This window comes from Triturus cristatus, chromosome 7, assembly GCF_964204655.1.
Source record: "Triturus cristatus chromosome 7, aTriCri1.1, whole genome shotgun sequence".
NCBI lineage: Eukaryota > Metazoa > Chordata > Amphibia > Caudata > Salamandridae > Triturus > Triturus cristatus.
The window spans coordinates 1,624,619,681-1,624,632,255 of NC_140590.1; positions in this window are offsets into that span (position 1 = coordinate 1,624,619,681).

Here is a 12,575-nt window from a genome sequence, read left to right on the forward strand (position 1 = left end):
CACCTCCTCGGTCGTCATCTACCCAGCCGGTCATCTGAAATTGTTTTCCTCATTTCCTCATTGTGTTTCCTTCCCTCCCCCTCCCTCCGTGATTCTTTGTTATAATTGATGTAACTATGTAACCTGTAACTCGCAGATCCTCATGAAAAGCACTCTGATAGCTCCGGGTCTAGCCAGCGCTAAATAAAACTTTTAAATAAAAATAAAAAAAAACTAAAGTAGCAGCTCTGTAAAACATGTCTCCAGGCCAGCCCTGCAGCCTGCGTGTACAGTTTTAAACTGGTATTTGTGACCTGGCGAAATAGACCTTTTGCTGCCCTAAACCTTCCTTTTTAGATCCTGTAATTCACCTCTAAGGCAGGCCCTAAATGCACATAGGGCAGGGTGCATGTTATTTTAAAAGTAGGACACTTATATTTTACGTTTTTCATGTCGTGGCAGTGACACACCCCAAAGTCTCGGTTTTTTAAATTGGTTTGATATTCTGCTTGTATTTTCATTTCTGTTTGAGTGCTGCATATATGCTTTACACATTGACTCTTAGTTAGACCTAACTGCTTTTGTGACCAGCTGCCAGAGTGTTAAGAACAGGCTTATTTAGCGGCCCACCCTGACTGGGATTATTTTTGGAGGGCTCCCACCCCCTCAATTAATACTCCAATTTCTTACAGTCCCATAAGCCTTTCCTCTTCTATAGCAAGGAGTATTTTCAATGGAGTGAAAAGAGTAGTCATCAGGAATATTTGGCTTGGGTGCGGGAGGGACACACCTGAGTCTGTGCTTCTATTTTTAGCAACTACTGTGCTGGCAAAAAGGTTCTGTGATTTTCGCACCTGCTGGTGCCAGACATCCCATGAAGTTGAAGGAAGGGGGATTTTAGCCCTGACAGTACAAGAGTGTCTAGAGTAAGCAACTTATACCTACTCCTGCCTTAAGAACACCATGTATCAGTATTCTTTTAAAAAAAAGAGGAAGTGTTGATAACCCCTTTCAAAAACAGAAAGGCCTATAATTATCATTGTATTGCATTAGCCTTGTGTCGTGCATGATGTCACAAGGGCAATGCAATACCTAAGTCAGATTTACCAAGCAACGCAAGGCCACCTTGCATGGCCCTGCATTGCTTGGTAAATCTGGAGTAACGTAAGGCAGTGCAAGTCACTGCCTTGCATTACTCTGCGCTGAAAAGGTTTTCTATGGGAGAAGCGTGGGTGTTCCCACGCATCCACCAATGGATTTTGTCACGTTTCCAGATTTACCAAGACTGATAAACCTGGGAATGCATCAAAATCCTATGCCTTCCCAGGGGAGGTGCAATGAGGAGACATATTTTTAGTTTCTCCTCGTTATTTCCTCTTTCTATGTGTGCTGCATTGTGTAGAACACTTAGAAAGTGGAAAAAGCCTTAAGGATTGTTTTTGTGCAGGACAATGTCACTTCCTGCACAAAAATAATCCTTCCTGCAACGCAGGCACCCTTGCACCATGGCACAACAAGGGTACCCATGTTGGGGCTAGGCAGCAGATTATGAGCCAGTGCCTGCCTAGAGCAGGAATGCACCATATATAGGTAAATATAGCACATTCCTTTCCTCTCCCTCATTTGCAGCACAGCAAGTTGTCTTGCTGAATTGCGTTGCATGAAATATTGATAAATCTGGCCCCAAATGGCTGTACTTTTCCCTTATACATCAGAGGTGTACCCGAACTCAGCGCCCTCATGCTCATATTGGTGAGAGAGATCAGATAAGGAAAGGGCATTAAGAGTTAAATACAGGAGGCAGAAAGAACAGTTCTGTTGGACCAAAGGTTGGAAGATTATTAATGTGGGACAATGGAAGGGAGATGTGCCATACTGGTGTGCTGTTAGAAAATATTAGAAAATAGTTGATAATAGATGATGAGATTAAGGAGAAAGTTCTCTATCCCTTGCTCCCTCTTCCCTCCCTCATTTACATATGTGTGTGTGTGTGTGTGTGTGTGTGTGCGTGCGTGCATGCGTGCGTGTGTGATGAAAACAAGTGATGTTTTGATGATAAACTATGAGATGCCAAAAGACAGTAGTTATCAGGAGTTTTTCCTGCATGAAAGATTCCTAAATGAAATACTACAATAGTATATATTCTGTGTAACTGTTACTTTCTATAAACCTTTAATTGAAAAGTGACAACACATGTTTTTAAGGGCAGAGTACCAGGAGCTACCAGTACTCTGCCTATAAAAACAAGACGCGTCCCTACATCTATGTGGCATCTCACTCAGTGTCTCTTCTAGGTCTCTGTAAGTGAACTGAGGATGTCTATGATCAGTGAGTGTGTGTGAAGTCATTCTGTTCCACTGGGAGCTGGCTCGCTCTGTGGCAAGGGAGAGGTAGCATTGAGTCAAGGGATGAGCAGGGATGACATGTACACTCTTGATGGGGCACCTACTTAACATTGACATGAATTCTGCATTCCCTGCATTAATGAAAATAAAGCTGTTTGTTCCTGCATGAAAGTCGATGGAGTCTGCTTACAATTGCATCCCTTGCCTGCAATATCTGGATTTCACATTGGGTAGAGTGAATGTTGCAAAGACACATGTTTGCGATGGGTAAAGACGACTGGAGGCATTTACTGTGATAGCAGGCGCATATGCGAGTACACAGGTTTGGAAGTTAGTTATTTAAAATGCGGAAGTGCATGACAACAAAGTGTAGGTACAAGTCCCATAAAAAGAAAGTGCTGATATTCCCCTGTTGAAAGCAAGAATGTCCATACTCTTCCCTTAAAAAGCAATTGTTGTGTGATCTTCCTTTAAAACCCTTAAGTCTTGGTGTGCTTTCCATAAACACAATAAGTCTTCATGGTCTTCTATTAAGAGAAAGGGAGAGTATGTGTGTGTTTGTGTAGTACCTCTACAATCAGGAGGAGTTTGTTAGCTCATCTCAAAACAGAAAAGTGGTAGTGTCCATGCAAAATGGAAGTGTTGGCTAACACTCTCCTTAAACACAAGAACTATATCAGCACTGTGGCTCTTTGTCTCATAATATCCTGCGTCACTGAGCAATGACAAAGCCTTCTTGGGCCAACAGGCCTAGAAGCTGGGAAGATTTATGGATATCTGGTACAAATATGTGTGCTGATTTTATTTAAATAGTGATCCTCATCATGGCAATAGATGTGATGCTTAAGTATTAGGCATGCAAGGATTCCTAAATAAGCACCTTATATCATATGTTACTGATTTTCATAATGTTTACAGTTGTTGCTTACGCTACCACGTGTTTAATTTATTTTGCACTACACTTGGCTTACAATCAAGTTTTTTTAAAGAAAAGTGTGGCTTTCTTGTATGTGCTTCTGTTCTGAAAAGCTGTCAAAATCCACAAAGATAGTAAATAAATATGCCTGACAGTCTCTGGAATAGATACATGCCCAATTCACATTATTTCCAGGGTAAAATGATGAAGTCTGGTGGGAGAACATGCAAAGGCTCCCAGTCCCTGTCTGAACGCTAAATCCCGGCGCTCAGTCCAATCACAACGCTGCTGTCATGCAGCATGGTGATTGGCTAGGGGATTCTAGGAGGCTGTGTGCTTCCTGCTGCCGGAGAAGAGGACGGAGGAGAGGCGGAGGCCAGCAGCACCCAGGTAACTGCTTTTATTTTTATTTTTATTCCCCCCTCTGCCCCCCTTCTGCCCCTCCCCACCACCCTCAGTTGGTAGCAGCTGCTACTGATCTGCAGTCTCATATTACAATGAAGAATTACTCAGTAATACTAGTATGCTTCAAACAATGCTAATAAACAATGGGCTGCAAGTAGATGATGCAGATTTTCAACAGCCAGGTTGAATAGAACATTTGATTTTCTTGAAGACAAGGAGGCCAGGAAGACGATTGGACAATGTCTGGAGACATTAGAATGCTGTTTAGTGATGCTGCAATGGAAGCTGGCTCTTGGGCCTCATACCTCACAATGCAGGCTTCAGAATGAACACTGCTATGCAGGTTACCATAGATACTGAGGATGCCCCACCTGAGCCTCAGAAGCAGCACTGCCTTACCCAAAGGAGAGAAAAGCCAGCCAGAGGGTGAGTCGCGTTTCATATCCCCGCGAGATACTTCCCATCCACTACCCTAGACTATTAGCTGCACAACACCCTAGACCATTTCCAGCTGAAGCCCCAGGTAAGGACCAGTGGTTTGCAACAAAAGCAATATACAGTTCCTTCAAACATCTTCAATCAAAATATTGTATTTTTTTAGACCTCCTCTGAGATCAACAATATAAAAATTACAAATATGTGCAATAAAATGATTCATAAACTTGGTATCTTTAAAACATTGGTAAACAAGTATTAAAAAATGTAAAACAGATTATAGCATACAAATACATTTGGTGGTGTTCTGATTAGGTCGCTCAGCTCATTGATTCTAGAAATATAGTACCTAAAACATAAAGGTTTTATAAAATGGCGCCGAGCTTCAACCATGAGTTTATTTGGGCAGAAGTTTAAAACATGTGCAGAGTCTTGAACACCTCCTCTACATAGATCACAAGAACCTGATTTATCAGTTGTGCCTCCCCAGTGTTTAGTAAAGACTTTTAGCGGCAGAATCCCTAATCGAAGCGTCAATATGCAACGTCTAACTCTGTGGTTTAATGTAAATCTTAGATATTGTTAGCTAATTTTGTATTCTATATCAGCTATATAGGGCCTATTGTAAGTTAACTGAGTGCACTGTACATTATCGAGTTCAAAACTCAGTCTCTGAGTCGATTTCTTTCAGAATAAACTTCAATAGTGCAGGTGACCATGACTGTAAGAGATTAATGGAGCATTGGAAATGCTCCAAAGCTATCTCGAGACCTTCTTTAAAAGTACATGTCTTGAATCAACCTTAAAAGTTTCCTGGTTTAAAAGTGCTCTCAAGGAGCCTTCAGATGCAAGGAGCAAATTATATGCCCATCTGATTATATTTGCCCAGGCTCTAGTGTATGCACGGACTACTGTTAGTTGTAGTCGTAGTATTTGGACCGGTGTAGCTTGGCTCGTGGTAGTGATTTTACGCAGTAGCTTCCCTTCATTAAGATTTAAGGTATACCAAACATCATACAACTGCTTAATATAAAATTCAGAGGCAAAATTGGGTTGGCTACTTAATTCCCCCATTGGAAACATCCATCAAATATCAGACTCAGGTATGCTCTCTAAGTGCCACATGAAGAACAATACTGTTCTCTGCCACTTTCCTCCTAGTATTCAGGCTACAGACCCAAGGAAACTGTATCACAGCAATGTCCGCCGTATGACCAAGAGGGCAGGATCCAAGACATATTTTCTTAATAACAACCTAGCAAATTAGGTCCATTTTGTTTCAATGTATGTACATTTATTTTATGTGGATTTCACCAAAAATCTGGAATAGATGTGTCCTGCAGGATTTTTGTTAGACATCTCTGTTGTGTGTTCCATCTCAACCAAACATATTTTCATTCCAGTTGATTTAAATCTCTATCTCGGTGCCCCTGACACTCAAGCGAATCCAAGTACTGTGGCTTTATAACACATATGATCTATCCTTCTAGACTGCTACAATGCCCACTGCCAAGTCTAGATCCTCCAATAAAATGGAGGATCTCACTTACAAACTTGCCCCTACGATGGGCAGCCAGCCCACTTCCTGAAACCTAGCTCATAATACACCGTGTACCGCCTTTCACAGCCCAATAAAAAATAAAAGGAGCCATGGAAATGCTTTTTCAGATATAAGGCCAAACTCGTTTATTCTTCATTCAGCCTCACACCTATCCCATGACCTTCTCACATTGTTCTCACAAAGCCTAGTTCTCATTCACATGAAGCGTCGAGTCAGGAAACCTGGGTTTCCTGGACCATGCTAGCTCAAGAGGCACGCCTCAAAATCTGCAGGAACCTAAAATTATATATGTGTGGAAATGCACATGATATCCAAGTAGAAATTGGTGTTCAGCTCCTGTCTCCATCAGATTTCCAGAACTTCCCCATCAGTCATCTCTGTACTCTGAAAGAAATGCCATCGCTGTGGTTCTCTTCAAGGTCCAAAATGTTTGGTGGATGTCCGCCATCTGTTTTGACAGCGGTTCACCAAATTGTTAACTTTTATGTTTTTCAGAAAAATAACTAAGGCCCACCATTTCTTAGTCTTCATGTCCTAGAACTTTCATTTCCTTGAAAAATGGGTGGGTAAAAGTCAACAGATCCAGATCCCTCTGTACAACATAACTCTCCTGAGGTTTCTATCTGGAACCACAAATCTGTGAACCTTTTTACTTTTTTTTAAAGTCTTCTAAGACCCACTGGCTTTAGATTTCTGACTTTCTTATAGATTTCTTTTTATTAAATTCAAGCAGATAAATCACATATTACAGCAATACGAGCAAATGTGTACATGATCATGTTTATTCTCACAAAGTCTGGTAGGATACGCTCTTATGTTCATACATGACATCATACATCTACACCCCCACCCCTGTTTAAATGTTTTATTCTGACACGACTGAGTCAAGGGTGGGCAGAGCTGGCTCCCCCAAGGTGTGCAGGGGAACCTTCTGTACTCATTCCATTTATTCCAAATCTTTCTCCATTTTTGGGACATCCTCTACTAATGTGGATTGCTTTCTCTGCCACCATGCACCAGTCCAAATCTCGTTTCTATTCTGCTAGTGTTGGCAGTTCACTCGCTTCCCATTGACGGACCACATTACGCTTCACTACCATCAAGCCCAGAGTAACCCAGATCCGCTCTGAATGTCCCAAGTCTGAGTCCTCCCATACATTCAGTAAACACCATTTCGCGGGGGGTGATAGTTCCATACCCAGTATCTCTGCCATACAAGAGACCATGGCCTCCCAGTAGGTATGAATTTGGTGGCATTCCCATAGAATATGAAAGAACGACCCCTCTTCCCCACATCCTCTATTGCAGAGAGTGTCAGATTTCCTACCCATTTTGTATAAGGTGCTGCAAGAAATGTATGCTCTATGGAGGATTTTAAGTTGGCTCAATCTAAAACGGGCCCAAATGGCCACTTCTTTAGGGTATGCCAGAGCTTCTGGCCAGTCTTCATCCTGTAAATCCCTTATATCTTGTCCCCAGCATGCTCTCAAACCTGTCCCAGGGTCGGGCATGTTGTTAATGAGCTTCTGATACGACAGGGATACAGCCTTGCGAGTGAGATGTTCCTCTCGGAGTCGACACTCCAACGGCGAAGAGTCAGGTATTGACACCCCCCGGGGAACCACCGCTCTAATGGTGTGATGGATCTGCAGGAATCAGAAGAACTCAGTGGGGGCCAGCTCATTCGACTGTTGAGGTTGCTCGAATGATTTCATGTCTACCTCTATGTGCAGGTCACCAACTCTCGAGATCCCGATTAAGTCCCACTTAACCCCGCTTTCGAGCCCATTGTTCCCAATTTCTGAGTTTCCCAAGGGGGTGTTGCTTTTGCAATTTTGTCTTTCCACCTCGTTTTGCCAAGGTTGAGTGCCACATTCTTACTGTCAGTCAGTGCTGTGGGGCCCTCCAATGGGAGACTCCTCGGGTCCGTGTACAGTGCCCGCAAATACCCTCTCGGTTGGAGATTTAAGTGGTCCATTCTGTAGGCTGGTTCCGCGGGCAACTGATGAAGCCACTGGTTTATTGTGACCAGTTGTGTTGCCCTGTAGTACGACTGGATATGTGCCAATGCTATTCCACCATAGTTTTCTGACATTCTTGTTTCAAAGCCCAAATAACAACTACAATTAATTTCAGAATATTACTTCTGGACATCAACTCTAACCTTCTGTCACCCATAGGTCACATCCTGATCAATGTTACGGCGAATTACATTAACCACCTTGATTTTGTCCATCTTGAAGAATGCGGTAAACAAAAGGTATCACCCAATTGAATGATACTTTACTTATCAATCTTGAAAGGATAAAAAGCTGAGACCCGCCTCCCAGGATACAAACCTGTTATTTGTAGGTCAAATAGAGATGTCAATGTTAAAGGTTGATCTCACTGATCCCCTTCCCTTTTCTAGAGAGGCATTCAGGGTTCTCAATTCAAGCCAGGATTAGAATCAGAAGGCCAGATGCATCAAAAAAATGTTTTACGATTCCCTAATTGCGAATCTTTGTGATTCGCACATAGTGAATCGCAAAATGACATGTATAAAAGTGTGCAGTACACTTTCTGCGATTTCTAAGGGGTCGCAAAAGACCTAACTCATGAATATTAATGTGGTAGGTCGGAATTTGCGACCCCCTAGGAATCGCTAAAATCCCAGGGATGGTGGCCTGCTGAGATCAGCAGACCACCATGTCTGTAATTGCTTGTAAATAAAGCAATCTTTTTTTTTGTAAAGCAGCACATTTTCCTTAAAGAAAAACAAAATGCTTTGCAAAAAGAAAAATGAAAAGTTTTATTTCCATTTTTTAAGAGCAGGCAGTGGTCCATGGGACTGCTGCCTTCTCTTAAAAATGCTTTTACAAACATTCACAAAGGAGAAGGGGTCCCTTGGGGACCCCTTCCTATTTACGAATGTCTTACCACTTTCTTGAAGTAGGTGGTAAAAAGAAAATGGTTTGCGACCACATTCACAGTCACAAAACATTCATGCATACTGTTAGGATTCGCTATTTGGAAGGGAAGCCCTAAACACGCCCCTTCCAAATAGCGAATCACAACCCCATTTTGCGATTCAGTAACAGGATACCGAATTGCAAATTTGGGTTTGATGTATCGCAAAAGCATTTTTTGTGATCGCAACCCGTTCGTGAAGAGAAAAATGCTTCATGCATCTGGCCTAGAATCCTTTGTCTGAAATACACCTTTCTGGTGGAACAATCCTCTTCTTTTGTTTCTATTTATTAAAAAGAAATACAAAACAAAAATAAAAGTTGAGTAATTGGTAAACATTATTCATATGATAGACATGTAAAGGTCTTTACTATTGCATTAGCTATTTTCCACTTGTCAGGTATAAACAATTCAGCAAAAAACATTGAGCGAAGCAATCTTTTTGAAACATGATAAATTCCTCATATCTTTCATTATTGTATCATCCTGCTTGGTTGGGCACATGAAATGAGATTGCACATCAGCTGTCCCCATAGTCCTCCCTTTTCCATCCACTTGATTATCTTATGTGGGGCCCTCTCATTCACTCTGCAGGCCCAAGTTCTCCTCAACCCCTCTAGAGATGTCTTACCAGGGAACACAGAATACCCAATTGTAAAAAGATCTATTATCTTCTCTCTTCCAGTTCCAAAGCAGTGCTCACACATCCCACAATAGTCCTGTGCAATAAGCATGGCCCCTCCTCACACTTCATAATGGTAATGAATTGGATATGGCCCTGTGGATCTGCTTTTATGGTCCAAGCAATGTTGTGTTTTTCATGCAGAGAAATTATATAGAAAGCTGTTTTTCCAGAGTCACAGCACAAGAGGTTACATGCATCCTGTGAGATAAGCATCCATTAGATTGGGGTTTTGGTTATGGGTTTTCCACTTTTCTCTCGTAATAGATTGTAATACGCAATTTGGAAAACAGTAAGCGGTGCTTTCTCATGAAACTTAGGCTTATTGTAGTGACAACATGGAATTTGACCTTTGCACTGTAGTATTGTGTGTCTGCCAGTGGACTTATTTCAAAGAACACGTTTGCTTGGGCTGCATTTATTTTTGTTGGTATGGCATAAATATGTATGTGTATATATATATATATATATATATATATATGCAACTCCTTGAACTCCTCGAACCTCCGCTACAAACACGCAGCAGCAGCGGCGAACAGAGTAAACGGACCCCAATTGCTGGCAGGAAGATTTTATTTCTGCTCCTCTGCTAAATGACGCGTTTCGAGCACAGCCGTGCCCTTGATCACACACAGGTAACAGTTTGCCAAAGCCTTTTAAACATGCAGGGTGAATTCACTTCCTGTGTCAGGTGATCATAGACACAGGAAAAAGACTTGCAAAGAAAGACAGATTCGGTACATTTCAATATACACTCGCCATAAATTGCCTAAATGCATCACACAATTACTAGATGATGTATGCAATATATACAAATAAAATTAAAACAGCATCATCGTAAAATATATATCACTTGGTTCACTTCGTGAAATTCAAAGTGAAAAAAATAATGTAAATACATATATAAATATATGTACAACAACAACACTGGTAATGGATAAAAGAATGTAACACGATATAAAAACTGTTAATAAATAGGATAAAATATCACTAATAAAACAGAAAAAATAGTGCCACATAATCCAGTAATGACCCAGCGAAGGTGATACATAACAGCCTGAATGCTAATGAATGATATGAATATGGCTTGAGTGTGGTTATTACATGTCTTAATGCATAGTCTGAGGTAGAAATAAATATAAAGTGCCACAATTATGTGCAAAAGCATGATCTGATTTTCCTTTAGAAAGTTTATTTTCATCTCTATTGAAAAAAGGAAAATCTACAATAAGTACACCCCTTGAAAATTCCCCTAAAAGATCCTGAAAGAATCTAAAAAATCTAAAAAAACCACAAATGTGCAAAACGTGCAAAAGCAGCTGGAGTTCTGTAATAGTGCTGATAAAAAAGACAAGATAGAGCCCGTTAAAAAACCCTTCAAGATATTGTAGAGGAGTGAGGGCTGGAAAAGCAGAGGTGTGACTAAAATACCTATAAAAATCTACCAAAAACCCGTAAAAAAATCCATGAAAATTCATAAAAGCTTGTAAAACTATTTATAAAAGCTCATAATCAATCTACAAAGTAATGGGTCCAAGGAGAAGTCAACACCGTGTAAGAGAGGGAGCAGCCAATAATACTAAAGGAAGTTGTGCAGATCTTCATTTGTATTTAACCCATGTGGTGTTTTACTATCCAGTTCTAGAATAATGCGAGATTCTAATTGCCTTAATTTCTTTTCTTTGTTTCCACCCCTTCTTAAGGGGGGAATCGCATTGATAACAAAGTACGAGAGGCAGCTGAGATCATTGTTGTGTTCTCGTTTGAAGTGTCTGGCTACAGGATAGGAAGAGTCATTATTAACTATAGCCCGAATATGTTGAAGAATTCTGACGTGCACCTGTAGCTTGGTGCTACCGACGTAACGCAAGCCACAGGTACACGCCAAAACATACACCGCAAACTCAGTGCGGCAGTTGTAACTCCCATAGATAACACATTTTTCTTCCGAAAATGGGGTGGTGTAATGTGTAGTATTGACACCAAACTTGCACGCACGACACGTGGAGCATTTAAAAAAACCCTTTCTTGGTTTCAGCCACGTGCCTGAAGTTCCTGTTTCTGGGCAGCTTTTAACTAATATATATATATCCAACAGTAAGAAGCACCAACGTTTGGAGGCCCACACGCATCCGTGTAAAGTTCTTTTAATTTTCTCTGGCAGCACAACACACAACCTTTACACACTCAAGCCGACATCGCCATAGTAGTTCCAACGCGTTTCGGGCGTCATCACGCCCTTCTTCATGGGAAATGGCACGTAGGGAGAGGCAGCGCCATGACTTTTTAACTGATATTCAGAAGTCCCGCCTTCTGGCGTCAACGCTAAGCAGCATGGTACTTGTAGTAGTTTAATTATAAGTCAATTAAATTAGATCAAACTGTAGTAGGTCCTGCTGCCCTTCTCTCTTCAAACAAAATAAAAAAAACCACAGTGGGTTGCTCTTGTGCTTACGGGTAATGTCTGTGCTGATCTCAATCCAGGGAAACCTCACGTTGCTCCATTGGTGCCATTCAAAGTAATAACACCGGACCCGCTCTTCCGCGGCGGGGGCTCTCCGCGACCCAGTGCGGGCCGGTAGAAAATCCAACAGTAAGAAGCACCAACGTTTGGAGGCCCACACGCATCCGTGTAAAGTTCTTTTAATTTTCTCTAGCAGCACAGCACACAACCTTTACACACTCAAGCCAACATCGCCATAGTAGTTCCAACGCGTTTCGGGCGTCATCACGCCCTTCTTCATGGGAAGGGCAGCAGGACCTACTACAGTTTGATCTAATTTAATTGACTTATAATTAAACTACTACAAGTACCATGCTGCATAGCGGTGACGCCAGAAGGCGGGACTTCTGAATATCAGTTAAAAAGTCATGGCGCTGCCTCTCCCTACGTGCCATTTCCCATGAAGAAGGGCGTGATGACGCCCGAAACGCGTTGGAACTACTATGGCGATGTCGGCTTGAGTGTGTAAAGGTTGTGTGCTGTGCTGCTAGAGAAAATTAAAAGAACTTTACACGGATGCGTGTGGGCCTCCAAACGTTGGTGCTTCTTACTGTTGGATTTTCTACCGGCCCGCACTGGGTCGCGGAGAGCCCCCGCCGCGGAAGAGCGGGTCCGGTGTTATTACTTTGAATGGCACCAATGGAGCAACGTGAGGTTTCCCTGGATTGAGATCAGCACAGACATTACCCGTAAGCACAAGAGCAACCCACTGTGGTTTTTTTTATTTTGTTTGAGGAGAGAAGGGCAGCAGGACCTACTACAGTTTGATCTAATTTAATTGACTTATAATTAAACTACTA